This window comes from Passer montanus, unplaced genomic scaffold (assembly GCF_014805655.1).
Source record: "Passer montanus isolate IOZ18808 unplaced genomic scaffold, ASM1480565v1 scaffold43, whole genome shotgun sequence".
Taxonomy (NCBI): domain Eukaryota; kingdom Metazoa; phylum Chordata; class Aves; order Passeriformes; family Passeridae; genus Passer; species Passer montanus.
The window spans coordinates 7,210,087-7,223,173 of NW_024369151.1; the positions used below are offsets into that span (position 1 = coordinate 7,210,087).

The following is a 13,087-nucleotide window of genomic DNA, read 5'->3' on the forward strand; positions in this document are numbered from 1 at the left end:
AGATAAGTTATTATGTAAAGTTTATAATCTGCTTCATCCCTTTCCCTGCAGCTGTTCCCTGCAGGATTTGGGTTTGGAAAGCAATCCCTGTGGAGAGCCCTCCACCAGAAATCAGGATGTCTTTGCAATCCAGTGCAGGTGTTCAGCAAGAGACCTACATTCAGTGAATAGTTACTTTTTTCTAAAAAGCAGAGCAAACCTAAGTGGCCCCAGAAAGAAGGAGCTGCACATTTCCCAGGGCAGCACTCAGATTAGGGGCAGTCTGGGTGGAAAAAAAATTGGGGTGCTAAAGAAAAAAGATTTCTCATATAGCTTGACACTGATGTTAAAAAGCATGCAAATTAAAAATACATATTTTAAATAATTCCTTTTATTCAGGACTACCACATATTGATAGTGTGTCCCCAGTTTCTGGGTTAAGTGATGCAAAACTTTGGCTTAGTTTAACAGGTAGGCTCCAAAATAAGGGATAATGACACCAGTCACACAGCAAGAAAACTTGTCATCAACCCACTGGGAGGCTGAGTAAAATGGAAATTGGATTGCCTGCTCTAGAAAATAGAAAGGTTAAATTGTCTGGGAGATAAAGTTGATCCTAAACTCACCTAAGTGGGCAGGGCCTCGGCTGTGAAATCTGACTTTCCAGATAATCATGGGGACAGTTCTACACACTGCATGTGATCTTGGGGGGCTTTGAAGTACCCACTGCAGGATAAAACACATCTGCATTTTGGTAAAATCCATTCAATTACGTTTCTGACATTCAGCACCTGGGACAGCAGCAAAGAGTGTTGGTTAATAATAAAAGTGTTTGTGCAAACTGAGCTCAGAGACTGTCCCAGGAACGGTGAGCAGCACTGTGGGCATTACATGGGAGAAAAGCAGAGGTGAGGGCAGGCTCAGGAATCACTCTGAGCCAATGATTCCTAACAGGAAACATCAGAACTTGGCAATGTCAAGGAATCAGAGGCACTGCAGAAAGTATTTTCTTTGTGTCTTTTGAAGTGCCCTGGATACAATCAATCATACAGAAAAAAACTCCTATATTTCAGTTCAATGTGGAAAGGGCTATTTGCATTTCAATATGTTCAACTTATCCTGCCAATAAAAACATGGAATCATGAAGAAGAGATCAGGCCACTGGAGTGAAAAACAAGAGATGACATCCTGCAGACCTTTCAGATAAAACAACTTCTTGTTTGTAACATTTCTGTTGACGTCCCAATATTTCTGAATGATTGGGTTTTCAAATGAGATCAGTCAGCATGCAAATAAGGAAACAGGATCAAGACATCTCCCATATCTGATTGGATAGAGAAATTATCAAAAGACCCTTTTTTCATATCAAATTTCCATCACAAAAGGTCAAACTTTCAACTCCCATTACTTTTGCTAACTGCATTTCACTGTGCCTGCCAGCTCATTGCTGCTGCTGTTTTCAGAGGAAAAACTGAGAAGTAACAAACGATTCCATCTTCTCCCACATCTGTCAGACAGGATGGACAAACACTTTTTAATCTTACTCCATTTTTCTCTGCAGCCCTAGAAATCCTTGCAGCCAAAACATCCTTTCTAACCTGATTAGCTATTCCTAGGCTGCTTTTATTTTTCTTACAGGTTCTCTTCTTATTTTCTAGCCCACAGACTGACAGAGCACCAGCTGTGTTGCCAGGATGTTTTGTCCTACAATTTGGCCATTTAAAACACTTTTTGATGCGTGCTTTCCTAAAATATATGTCCCTGTGTTGTCTGGCTGGACTGCTGCCTAAATACACAGGTAATGGATGTTCCAGAAATGGCCCAAGACTCAAACACTCAGCTCACACAAACTCAGAGGATCAGCTCAGCATCCCGAGGTGCCATCCACTGCTTTTCAGGTTTAAAGCTGAACTCTGAACAGCAGGGATAGCAAATGGGACAAGCACAAGAAAAATGAATTCATTAGTAAATTGGCAGGACTCGATGTATTTGTTGCTCCTGGTCCCATAAAAATTCTCCCTCACCATGATTATCATTGCAACATATATAACCCATCAGATCAGTACCTAGAGGCTTCTGTTACTCTGATTTTCACTGTTGTTCTTATTACTCAACAACTAAATGCTTCACAAAGCCATTTCCTGCAGAAATATTTATGTTCCCAAATGTTTATTGGCCCCTCTATCATGATCAAGCTTTTATGAGCACTCTATACAGAACTCTGAATTAAATACATAATTCCTGCTCTATCAGATCTGTGTTTGTCTATTCCACACAGCCAGGCACTGTGGTGAACCACAGAACACCTTGCAGAAAATCTAATTTATATGGTAAAGATATTTCTATCCACACTGACTGTGAGGGCTGGTGATTACAGGAAGCTAATGAGAACGAGGAGGATGGAGGGTTTAAATTCCATTAAAGGCTTTTATTCATTGTGCTGGTTGTCCTGAACAACCTCTCCCAGAGATTTCCACACAAGCACAGGCTCTGAACCATCACAGGCTGGAAGGAGATGGAGGAAATGTCACACAAGTGCTTCTGACTTGCTCCACATCACACAGGGACCACGACAGCTCAGCTACATGGAATAATCAACCCTCAGTCCCCTGGAATCTGCTCCTCCTGGCAGCTCTGAGCCAGGACCACTGAGCAGCTCAGATCAGGAGCTGATTACTTCCTTCACCTCTGATTTTTCATTTTTCTTCTCCTGTTGACCAGCAGTGCTTGTGGTGATTTGTCAATGTCTCTTTGCAGCAACTAAACTGAAATTCTGGCCTCTCTACCAGCACCAGATCAATGTTCTCAGCTCCTCGGTGCCCAGCAAATGCCAGATGCAGAATACAGGGAAACTTCTTGCATATAAATCCTTGGGAATGGCTGGAGCTGTGCCAGGGGAGGTTTAGGGGGGCATTAGGAAAAGGTTCTGCCCCCAGAGGGTGGTGGGCACTGACCAGGCTCCCCAGGGAACGGGCACAGCCCCAGAACTCCAGGAGAATTTGGACAGCAGGGACATGGTGGGATTGCTGGAGTCTGTGCAGGGTCAGGAGTTGGGCTCCCTGATCCTTGTGGGTCCATTCCAGCTCAGGATATTTTATGATTCTATGAAAATAACAGTGAATACAATTTATCTGTAAGTTTCTGCTCTTCACAAGTCTATTACTATTGACACACTAATCATCAGGCCATTAAATGGATCAAAAGTCATTATCTGAAAGGTTAAAATCTGTAATGTTCTCTTTTTTCCTGAGACGTGTCTGGTCAGAGGTATTTTTGAGGATGAACTGAGGATTTCAGTCACTAGGTAAGATCTGGAGCTCATGGGATTTCATAATGGGCTCTTCAGAGTAGATGAAGAAAATATAAAAGATCTGCTGGCTGGAAACTATATTTGACATTCAGATACATTCATGACTGAGGTGTGGGATTCTAATAATGACTAACTGCATAGGAAGTTATTCACTCTTGGATTGATTGCACAGGCAACTTTTAAACAGAGTGATTTCTCCCCCCAAAGATACTCTAGTTCAAACAAGGCTCTGCCTGAACCTGTTGTGAATTACAATGTGTTTGGAATTAATCAGACAGAATCTGACATTTAACAAAACAGAAGAAGATGGATTTTTCTTCTCAGAACTGTTTTAAATGAAGACTCCTGTTCCTTAAAAGGCCCACCCATTATGCATAAGTGTTTGTACCCAGAAATCAGCTGAAGGAAAGGGCACTCACCTCCGCTTGCAGCTTGAACATAACAGGAAAATGTGAAAAGCTGAATGTTTATATTATTTCCCCACAAATAACACAGAATCCTGCCTAACACCATAATGAAAAACACCTTTTGCAAAATCAAATCCTCTGGTTCTTCTGAGGGCAAAGCTTCCAGGCTACCCAACAATTAAGAATTTTCCAAATGCACAGTTCAGACAACCACACAAACTCAGCAGCACACAGACTCTGTGCACCTTGTAAGAATGAGGAATATTCACAAATATGAGCCCTTTGCAGAATGTTTTTTAAGGGCAGGAAGGAAACCAGAACAGGTTTTTGTGTTGGCTTCCAGGAAAGAGCTTACACTGCCATTACCATAAATCACCCCAGACCATCCACAGTGATAGAGCACCTTTCATTAAAAAAAATACTGCAGCTTCCTTCAGAAGCACTGCCACTTGCCATTTCTTTGAGGTAATCAGATAGCTGTTAATTAATAAACCTGTCAGGTGAATCGTCCTGCTCTGGTCATCATTATCCATTCTGTAACAGAATCCTGCTCTCATCACTGCTATCCACCCCATAGCTTCCAGCTCAATTAACTTAATGCTATGCAAATGAGAGGCTCTCCTCATCATTAGCTTATAGCCCACAAATGTTAATAACATAATTGGGCCTTCAACAGGGTAATTAGACACGATTTCTTCCATTAGTCTTACAAGGCTAATTATTGTTGATAGGAGAGAGGGGATGAGTCCCAGTGCTGCATGCAAAGAGGGGCATCTGGTTAAAGCAAATATAGACAAACCATCAACAAGGTAAAACAACAGTTGAGATCCAGAGCAGGGTCAGGTAGGGATGGGGCGAAGGAAGACACCACCAGGAGAAACTTAGGAACCACAGGAGAAAAGAAATCCTACAAGGCAAGAACTAAACCCAAATATCCAGCCTGACGCTGGAGCTCTCCTGCCCTGGGCAGTGAAACAAGGTGATGTTTAATAAATCCAAGGAAGCTCCTCTCAAGATTTTGCAGGCAGGGCAGTTGGGAAGCTGTGCTGATCAAAATTCCCGGGTTTGAGATACAAATGTGCAACCACAGAGAAGATCTTAAGAACTGAATTAATTTCTCCATTTCCCAGGTCATTGTGCCCAACCATTTCTCCTGCCACCACTGGGTTGGTTGTGTTGGATCACAAGATTTTTCTGAGCAACACCTACTTGCTGTAAGAACCAGAGGAAATGGTCTCAAGTTGAGCCAAAGGAAGTTTAGATAGTAGGAAAAAAATTCTTCATGGAAGAGGTGGTCAGGCGTTGGAACAGGCTGCCCAGTGAAGTGATCAAAGTGCTCAAGAATGTGTGATGTGGCACTTGAGGATGTGGTTTAGTGGTGAACACCATGGTGGTGCTGGGTGGAAGGCTGGACTTGATGATTTTAAAGATTTTTTCCAATCTTCAGGATTCTGTGATTCTAATTATAAAACTGGAGTACACTGAATTCTTTAATAATCACAAAGCAGAATGCATGTCAGCAATTAATTCACAGAAAGGTAATAAAAATCTGGATTCAGTGTCATGGACTGGCAGTAATATTTCTAAAAAAAAAATGGCACCAAGTTTCCAAATTTAAATTCTGTTTTGGTTGGTGGAATGAAAGCTCAGGATTTGCTCCTGTGCCAGTTAAACCTCTGCATCCATGGAGGTTAGGAATGTGCAGCTGGAGACCGAGTTCTGTGAGAAACCTGGACTTTCAAAAGGAGAAAGAAAACAGAAATACGGCAGGTTCTCCACACCCACCACCACTTAGCTTTTACAGTTCAGTGTCTTGAAAATAAAGAGTGAACAGGACTCAAGGGGTTGAGAAAACACATTATTCCTTTATTTTGTATCTGTTTGACTTTGGGGCACATTCATGGCCAATACGAATCCTTTGATTTCACTGCAAGTATGTGAGGAGGAACCTTTTCTAAATTCTTGTCCTGAAAATCAGCTTAAATTATGTTCACAGAAGTAGCAGCTTTTAGTAAAAGGTTAAATGAAACCATTACTCTTTTAACCTTCTGTACCTTGACCTTTGGTCAGTCTCTCAACAGAACAGGGTTGTTCACTCAGTGAATATCAGTGGGATATTAATCAGCATTATGTCAAAAGAATGACAAACCACAATTTTTAAAGAATTATTTTTATCAAAGCATGGCAGTGCCCTACTGAGCTAAGAGGCACAGAACCTGTTAGGAAAGGGTAATGTTTAAAAGCCTCTGTGGAATAGATAAAAATCTTTCACAAGGTGTATTTCAAAGGACAGCATGCTGTAATATGGAATTTTGCAAACCTAATGGGTTTAGGGATAGAAGTGATGATCCTTGCAAAGCATAAAAGCTCTGGGTCACCTCTTACACCTGAGCCAAAGGAGGCCAATCTGAGTGATGGTGATTAATACATTTATGTGGCTCAGGTGATCCAAGCCCATAGAACTGGATCTGTCAGACATCAGGGATCATTCCCACATCTTTCCTGCAGAATAAACTAGGGCAGGATTGTTCCCCTCTCTTAAATTGCCCTGCACTTACTAAACTCACTCACTAGAAAATTCTGAGCAAACCTCTTGTTCCAAGGCAAACAGCAGTAAATCCACTGCTGTTTTAATGAAGATTGCACTTTCTAATCCTTGTGGTAATGACAAACCAGTCTCCATTCAATATGCAATATTCCTTGTCAGTTTTAGTCACCAAAACTGTATTATATTTGCTACAGACTGATGTACTTGTCTTCCCAGACCTTCAGCCTGGACAATCCAAGCAAAAGCAGCACAATTCCTGTTCTGCTGAGGGTTTTCTGCACGGGCCAATTTTGTCACATGAGCTCTGAGTAAAGCCTTGCTCTGGGATTGGTCCCAGATCCAATGAGATCACTAAATCAGAGCACAGCTGGCACAATCCTGTCCATGTTCTTACCTCAGAAATTCTGAATTCCAGTGATGGTAGAGTTCATAAATTCAGTTTTAACCTGTACAAGATTAAGGGTGGCCTTACTGCATTTATTCAGAAGGATATTCAGCCAAATTCAGCACCACACTACTGAAGCAACCATGATGGGAGAGGCTGTCCAGCACAGCCCTCCTTTCCCCTTGTGCTTCCTCAGCTACTAAATGTTTTTATTTACAGTTCTCACACATGCAAAACTCTCCTCAGTTTTATCTACACATGTCCTTTTAGCAATGCAAATAAAATGGCCTGGTTAATTAAATTAAAATGCTGCTATATCTTTATATTTAAAGTTTTCCTCCCTCACTCATTTTTCAAAAGTTTTTCTGGTTCAAGGCAGATCTCAAAACCAGTATCTTCATTACAAAAACACTTCAAAACCAGCCTTGCATGTGTATGGTTTTTGTGTGTTAACTCCTGAGTTAATTAAGGTGAAATTTTGAAAATGACTGCTTTAGACCAGCAGACAATAGTCAGAATTGACAAAGCACATCATATTTTACTTTATTTATTGGCTGTGAGACCCACCAGCATTGCACACCATGAAATGCACTGATGGTGCAGGAGTGCAGCCCCAGCTTTTCCCAGGCTCACATCCCAGCAGAATTGTTGGTTCAGAGGGACTCTGGGCCAGAGAGGCTCGAGAGGAGCTGCAGGAGGAGCTCAGGCACTGCCACAGCAGCCCCAGCACTGCTGGATCCCAGCCCACAGTCAGCCAGGGCAGTGAGATGAACAGAGCAAACAGGGACCTGGGAAGGGCTCAGGGAACTCTTGGGGCTCCAAAATGTGTGAATAAAAACTGCAGCAGAGTGTAGAGGGGGAAAGCACAGGGTTAGAGTTAGCTACTATTTAAATGACAACATTTGGATTTCCTTGGCTGTTTCACTTCATTCCTTAAACCAAAGCTGTGTTTAGGTGAATGCCCTGAACAACCTTTGCTGGTTTGTAGAGATTGGCATCACAAATTTGTCATTGGACTGAGACATGACTGGCTTGCTTTGTCTTGTCTAAAATTTGCTACCAGTGCCAAAAAACCACCAAAATTAGCCCAGACTCTGCTGCTTTCACAGAATTTTCCCTCTCCAGTTTGGTGCTGAGTCTTGATGTTGGTGGCAGCTTCCAAGAGAAACAGCTCCAACTAAGGGCAAGCAGGATAGAAAGGTTGCCCTTAGCTGGACTTGTTTCTCTTGGAAGTTGCCACCTTCAGGTTTCCTAATGTTTCCTCATTTGTGAGAGATAGTTCCTGCAGGAAAATCTCCCTCCTTTCAGCAGTAAAAGGAATGAAAGGGTTGTGCATGTGGTGTTGGGCCCTTAAAAATAACAGTAAAAATAAAAATATTGACTTAGAAGTAGAAGCTTTTCTTCTTTCTCTTCCTGGAGACGTTGGAAGCTTGCTGAGATCAGAGCACTCCTTAATTGCTGTATCCAGGATTTCACCACACAAACTCCAGCCATCAAAAGGAGCTTGTATGAGATGAGGTAACTTCTAAAAATAATCCCTGCCTCCCACAACTGAAGCCAAATATACCTCCTATTCTTGTTGGAGCAAAATCAGCTTGTGACAGCAAATGCAGAAAGATTTTAGAACTGCATTTGATGTTTTGTTATTGCTGGCTCAAGATGCATATTAATGCTTCTCCCCAGGAGAGAAAGGCTCTTAGGGGACCAATATAGGTCAGGCAGAATGTGCAGCAGAAGTGACATAATCTTTTTATTGTAATCATCCAATTTTCTATCTATTGGATTATCTAAGAGCAAGAGCTTCTGTTCAGAGCAGTGTTAGGAGGGAAGAGAGAGCACAGTCTGAGGAGGAGGAGAACGGAGAGTGAGGATTCCCCACCAGTGGCTAAAGCTCACAAATCTGAATTAGGAGCTGCTGCCATTGGGTTTGTGTGCACAAAAGAATGAGGGTGGGTTTTTGCACTGTGTGGAACCCCTGGGAGTGCTGAGCAGAGCCCTCCTGCCACAGGGACACGGGAGGGAATGGGAGATTCCTGAATATAATTTGTCCATCACTCCATGCCAGTGGTGCCTCTTGCACTGGAGGCAGATCAGGAAACAAAGGTAAATGACTTAATTACTTAATTACAATCTTGTTAAGGAGCAGGATAAGTGTCCAAACACTTGCATCAAGAGAGGAGACAATCACGGAGTTAGTCCTGTGGAAAAGGGTTCAGCAGTAGAAACTGGATTAAACTGATCCCACTCCCTGAGTGAAGCAGTCTCAGGTGAGAGGAAGATTTGCTAATTCTGCCCAGTAAATGAGCAAATTTTCAAACATTGGGATTTTGGTGTAATTCCCCCCTTGGCCAGGGTGCTGTGGTCCCTCAGAGCAGGGCTGTGGGTGAGAGGGGCAGTGTCTCTGCTGGCGGGGAGCACAGATCAGGATTCCTCACCTAAACCACACTTCCCAGAGTTTCTGTTCCATCCCAGAGCTCTGCAGGAGCTGCTCCTTCAGCCCCCACTGCCCCTGGATTTTACCAAAGCCTGTTTGGTTTGGTGATGGAGGAGAAGAGCCCAGCTGAGATGGGAGCACTGGAATGCAAAGGGAAAATGAACCCAAACCAATTAGTGATAGTGAAGAGTCACTAAAGCAGCAGCCACAGAATGGCTGGAAGAGTGAGCTGAGAAAAAAACTGAGAATGATTGAAACAGAGAATTGTGCTGCCTGTTATTTTTACTATTTTACAAATTAATCCAAATCCTACATAGTTCACTTGGACTTTTCCGACAGTTTCTCTGTCTCTGGTGCAGGCAAATTTTATTATACTGATTTAGTCCCTCGATTACCACATTGTTTTTCTGTTGGGGCTTTTTTTTGGCCTTAAAATGAGGAGAAAATAAGATATAACATTTCTTCTTTGCTACTCATCAGATTTTTGTATGCCATCAACTGAAACCACAACTATTATAAATGCACAATATCCATCATTTAAATTAGGTCAAAGTTTTTTAAATGCTCTGTAAGATTTTTCCATGTCAGAATAATTCAATCACTATCATGTTTCCTTGACGCAACTATTTTGGGATTTAGCTTGTTCCTTGATAGGGATTTAATTAAGTCATTTACATGTAATTTCCAAATAAGTAGCTGTTGCAAAAGGCAGCAAAGAAATGAAAAGGCAAAAGGGAGCCTGAAGGCAGGAGATCTTTAACAAAAATATTTCTGATATAGAAATGAATCTGAGGAATACATATTCAGTGATAAGTATTCCAGTCCATGTCTGGTAAACTCTCAGATAATGGCAGCATGGTGGGGTCACTGGGGTTCTATTAGCTCAATTAATGAGGAGTAAGATAAGGCTAACACCCAGCTCTTCAAACGGCTCAAAAATAGAGCTGATAGTAATGGAGTTATTAACCTTCGCCAGCCATTGAATTTTACTGCTGATTCCAACTCCATTTCCTAGTTCAGGCCTCCATTAATAGGCTGTTTATTATCCCTAATCCACATTGGGATCAGCTGCAGAAATATGAAAGCCCCATGTAAAGACTAAATAGTTCACAAAAATCTCTTTTTTCCCCCCACCCTGATTTCTTCCTTTTCAACACTTTCACAGATTCTTCCTTAGAAATTAAGGACTTCATTATCCTAAACTGTTTGAATACATGCTCTCAGCAGCGTGGTGAAAAAGAAGCTTTAAGTATATTATGTAAAAAGATGACATAATTGGGAACACAGCCACATCGTTTTGAAGACCAAATAAAACCCTGCTGGAAAGCTTGCACTGGAGAAGCTGTTGCTGTTTATTTTCTCTATAGGGAAAGAAACAAGCTCAGTTTTGGAAAAATGTGTATTAGAAATATATTATGGATGTATTGTTGGGCCAATCCTTTGGCTCAGCCCTCCCCTGCCCAGCTTTGTCTGTTCACTTGTATCATTTGTAATGCAATTAATCAACACTGAAAAGCAAAATAACTGACTCTGGATTCAGATCAGAAGGACAAAAGCAAGGAAATAATGGAGGGGGAAGTGGCAATCCCAGGAGAGGCAGCAGCAGAGCCTTTGGCACTGATGGGAGGGCTTGAGGAGAGCTCAACACAAACCTGCTCCAACTTTAACACAGAAATCTCGAGTTAAAGGCTCTCTTTAGAGCTCTCTGAGTTTGAACTCACCCAACTGAGATTTTTGACACTTTGTAAATTTTTTTGTGTATTTTCAGTGAAAGACACAATGTTTAGTTACCACAGCTTACACACAGAAGGTGTTCTTCCAAAATCTGTCCCAGTAACATCTGACAGAGCATCAGCAATTATGAGTGATGGAGTTAAGATCAAAATAAAAATGTTTATTATATCCACCTCCAGTACACAGTGCTGCCCTCAAATGCAGTTCTGGGTGTTCCACCTCAGCAAACAAAAAAAAAGCTGGAATGCCCAGTGAGGGGAGAGAACAGGATGATCAAAAGAGTGAAATGATTTCTAGGAAAAAAAAGGATAAACAGATCAAGGTTCTTTGTCTGGGAAAAAGGTGACTGAAGGGCAAATACAAGAGGCTTAGAAAATCAGGAGTGTTGGGAGGCATGACCAGGGAAAGTCTGTAACTGCTTCTCAAGAGAAGAAATGCACCTTGAAAAAATTATGAAGTATTTGATATGACACCCAGTGAAATGAGAAACTCCTTTCCACGTGATTTGGTGGCCCAAAGGTCTAAAAAGAGATTATAAACTCAAGGAAAAGGGGTGATTAGAAGCTTTCCAGAGAATCCTCTGGCTCAGGGAATCCTTAAATTTCTGACTGCCTCAAGCTGGCCCAGCAGAGGAAGGATCAGGACCCAGCTGAAGGTGACAACCAGAGATTCACAACACCACCCTGCTGCTGCTGCTGGATCTTATTTTAACTCCAAGTTTGAGAGAGAGCAAAAAGGATAAAAAAATACCTTGGTGGCTATTACACTGAATTTTCAGTAGAACCACCCATGGCTATATTATACATTTATTTTTGTTGTTTAAGCACTGATTAAAACAGCTAAAACACTCATTTGGGTGAGGAACTGCATCCAGTCCTTTGTGTGCGGTGGATTCCAGCTCAGGTGGGCACTGAGCGGTTAATGGCACTCAGTGGTTAATCTCTGAGTCCCAGTTGAGAGGCCATTAACAGATCCAGCTCCTTATTTGCCCTGAAGGCTGCCCCGGTTCAATGCCAGCAGGATCCTGTCCACTTAGGCAGGAGCTGCTTCACAGGGGGAGCTCAGGGCAGCTCCCTCCTCTCCGGGCTCTTTGGGAGACAGAGTTTGCAGCTTTTGCTGTGCCAACCCTCATTCTGCTGCAAATTCTAATTTAAAGAAACCTCCTACTTCTTCAGTGCAAACTGAATTATTTTCCTTTTTGTTCCACAGCAGTTCTTTGGATGTGGTAGCTGATGCTGTATCAGGTTTTTTTTTATTATTGCATTTTAACAAACTTTATAGCCCATTTTGTTTGTTTTCAAATAACTTTATTTTCCTTCTTTTCTACCATCAATTACTAGGTTTGTTTTTCTTTCTGTAAGATGGAGGAGTCAGGAGACTGATCCTGCTCAATGCTGTATAATTTAGTATTATGTGTGGTAGCTTTATGAGGTGGGAGTCAGATAAAACATAGTATTTGAACACTAACCATTTATTAGCTCTAAGGAATAGATTTGTGACTTGACAAGCAGACAATAACTCTGGGTTCTGATCAGCCAAAGAGGTCTACTCTGAGTTCAAAAAGCAGAGTAACATTCTCTTTCACAAATAATTTTGTTTACTGATGTGACTAGATTTTAATAATAAACTTGATATATATGTAAATTTATTTTAATCTAATTTCATCAACAGAGCCCTCCTAAAAATGAGACTTTGTAGATTGTTCTATGTCTGATTTATAGATTTCTACATCCTATTCCCAGATTGATTTCAAGGCTATAATTCTATCAGGTTTTTCTCCTGATGTCAGAAACACCACCTCTGCAGATAGTGTTTTATAACTAGCATCACAACTGAAACTGAATTACTGCCCTGCTATCCTGTGCTGCAATGTGTCCTTTTGTTTATAATCACCCTCTCTCCCTCACATCCCTGCCACTTCAGCTTCATGGGAAATATCAGCTCTGAGATCAATCAGGGAGCTCGATGCCTATTTCTGTCCCTCACTTCAAGCCCTGTATAAAACAGGGACCAAATTCCAAACTCAGAAGTGAATGTGCAGAGCTCTTTAAAGTGAAGGGAGGCTGAGCAAACGGATCAGTGCTGAATTTCCAGCCATCCAATTCTATAATGAGTTGCTCTTCCTCCCTTGATGAGGTCTCAGTGCTGGAGGGAGCACATGGGGCACACTCCAGTATTCCCACTGATCTCAGGGACTCCGGGTGTTCAGGGATTCTGCACTTCCTTCTAAATGCACAAGAAGAATAATCTGTGGGAAATTATGTTTCACTGAGTCCAGCACAACTTTTGA

At 41.8% G+C, this 13,087-nt stretch overlaps 1 protein-coding gene across 8 annotated transcripts in view; it reads right to left on the reverse strand.

The window, feature by feature from the left end:
• Positions 1-13,087, reverse strand: part of AK8 (adenylate kinase 8) — a 66,173-nt gene that overhangs the window by 12,409 nt on the left and 40,677 nt on the right. The gene's annotated exons all lie outside the window — the stretch shown is intronic.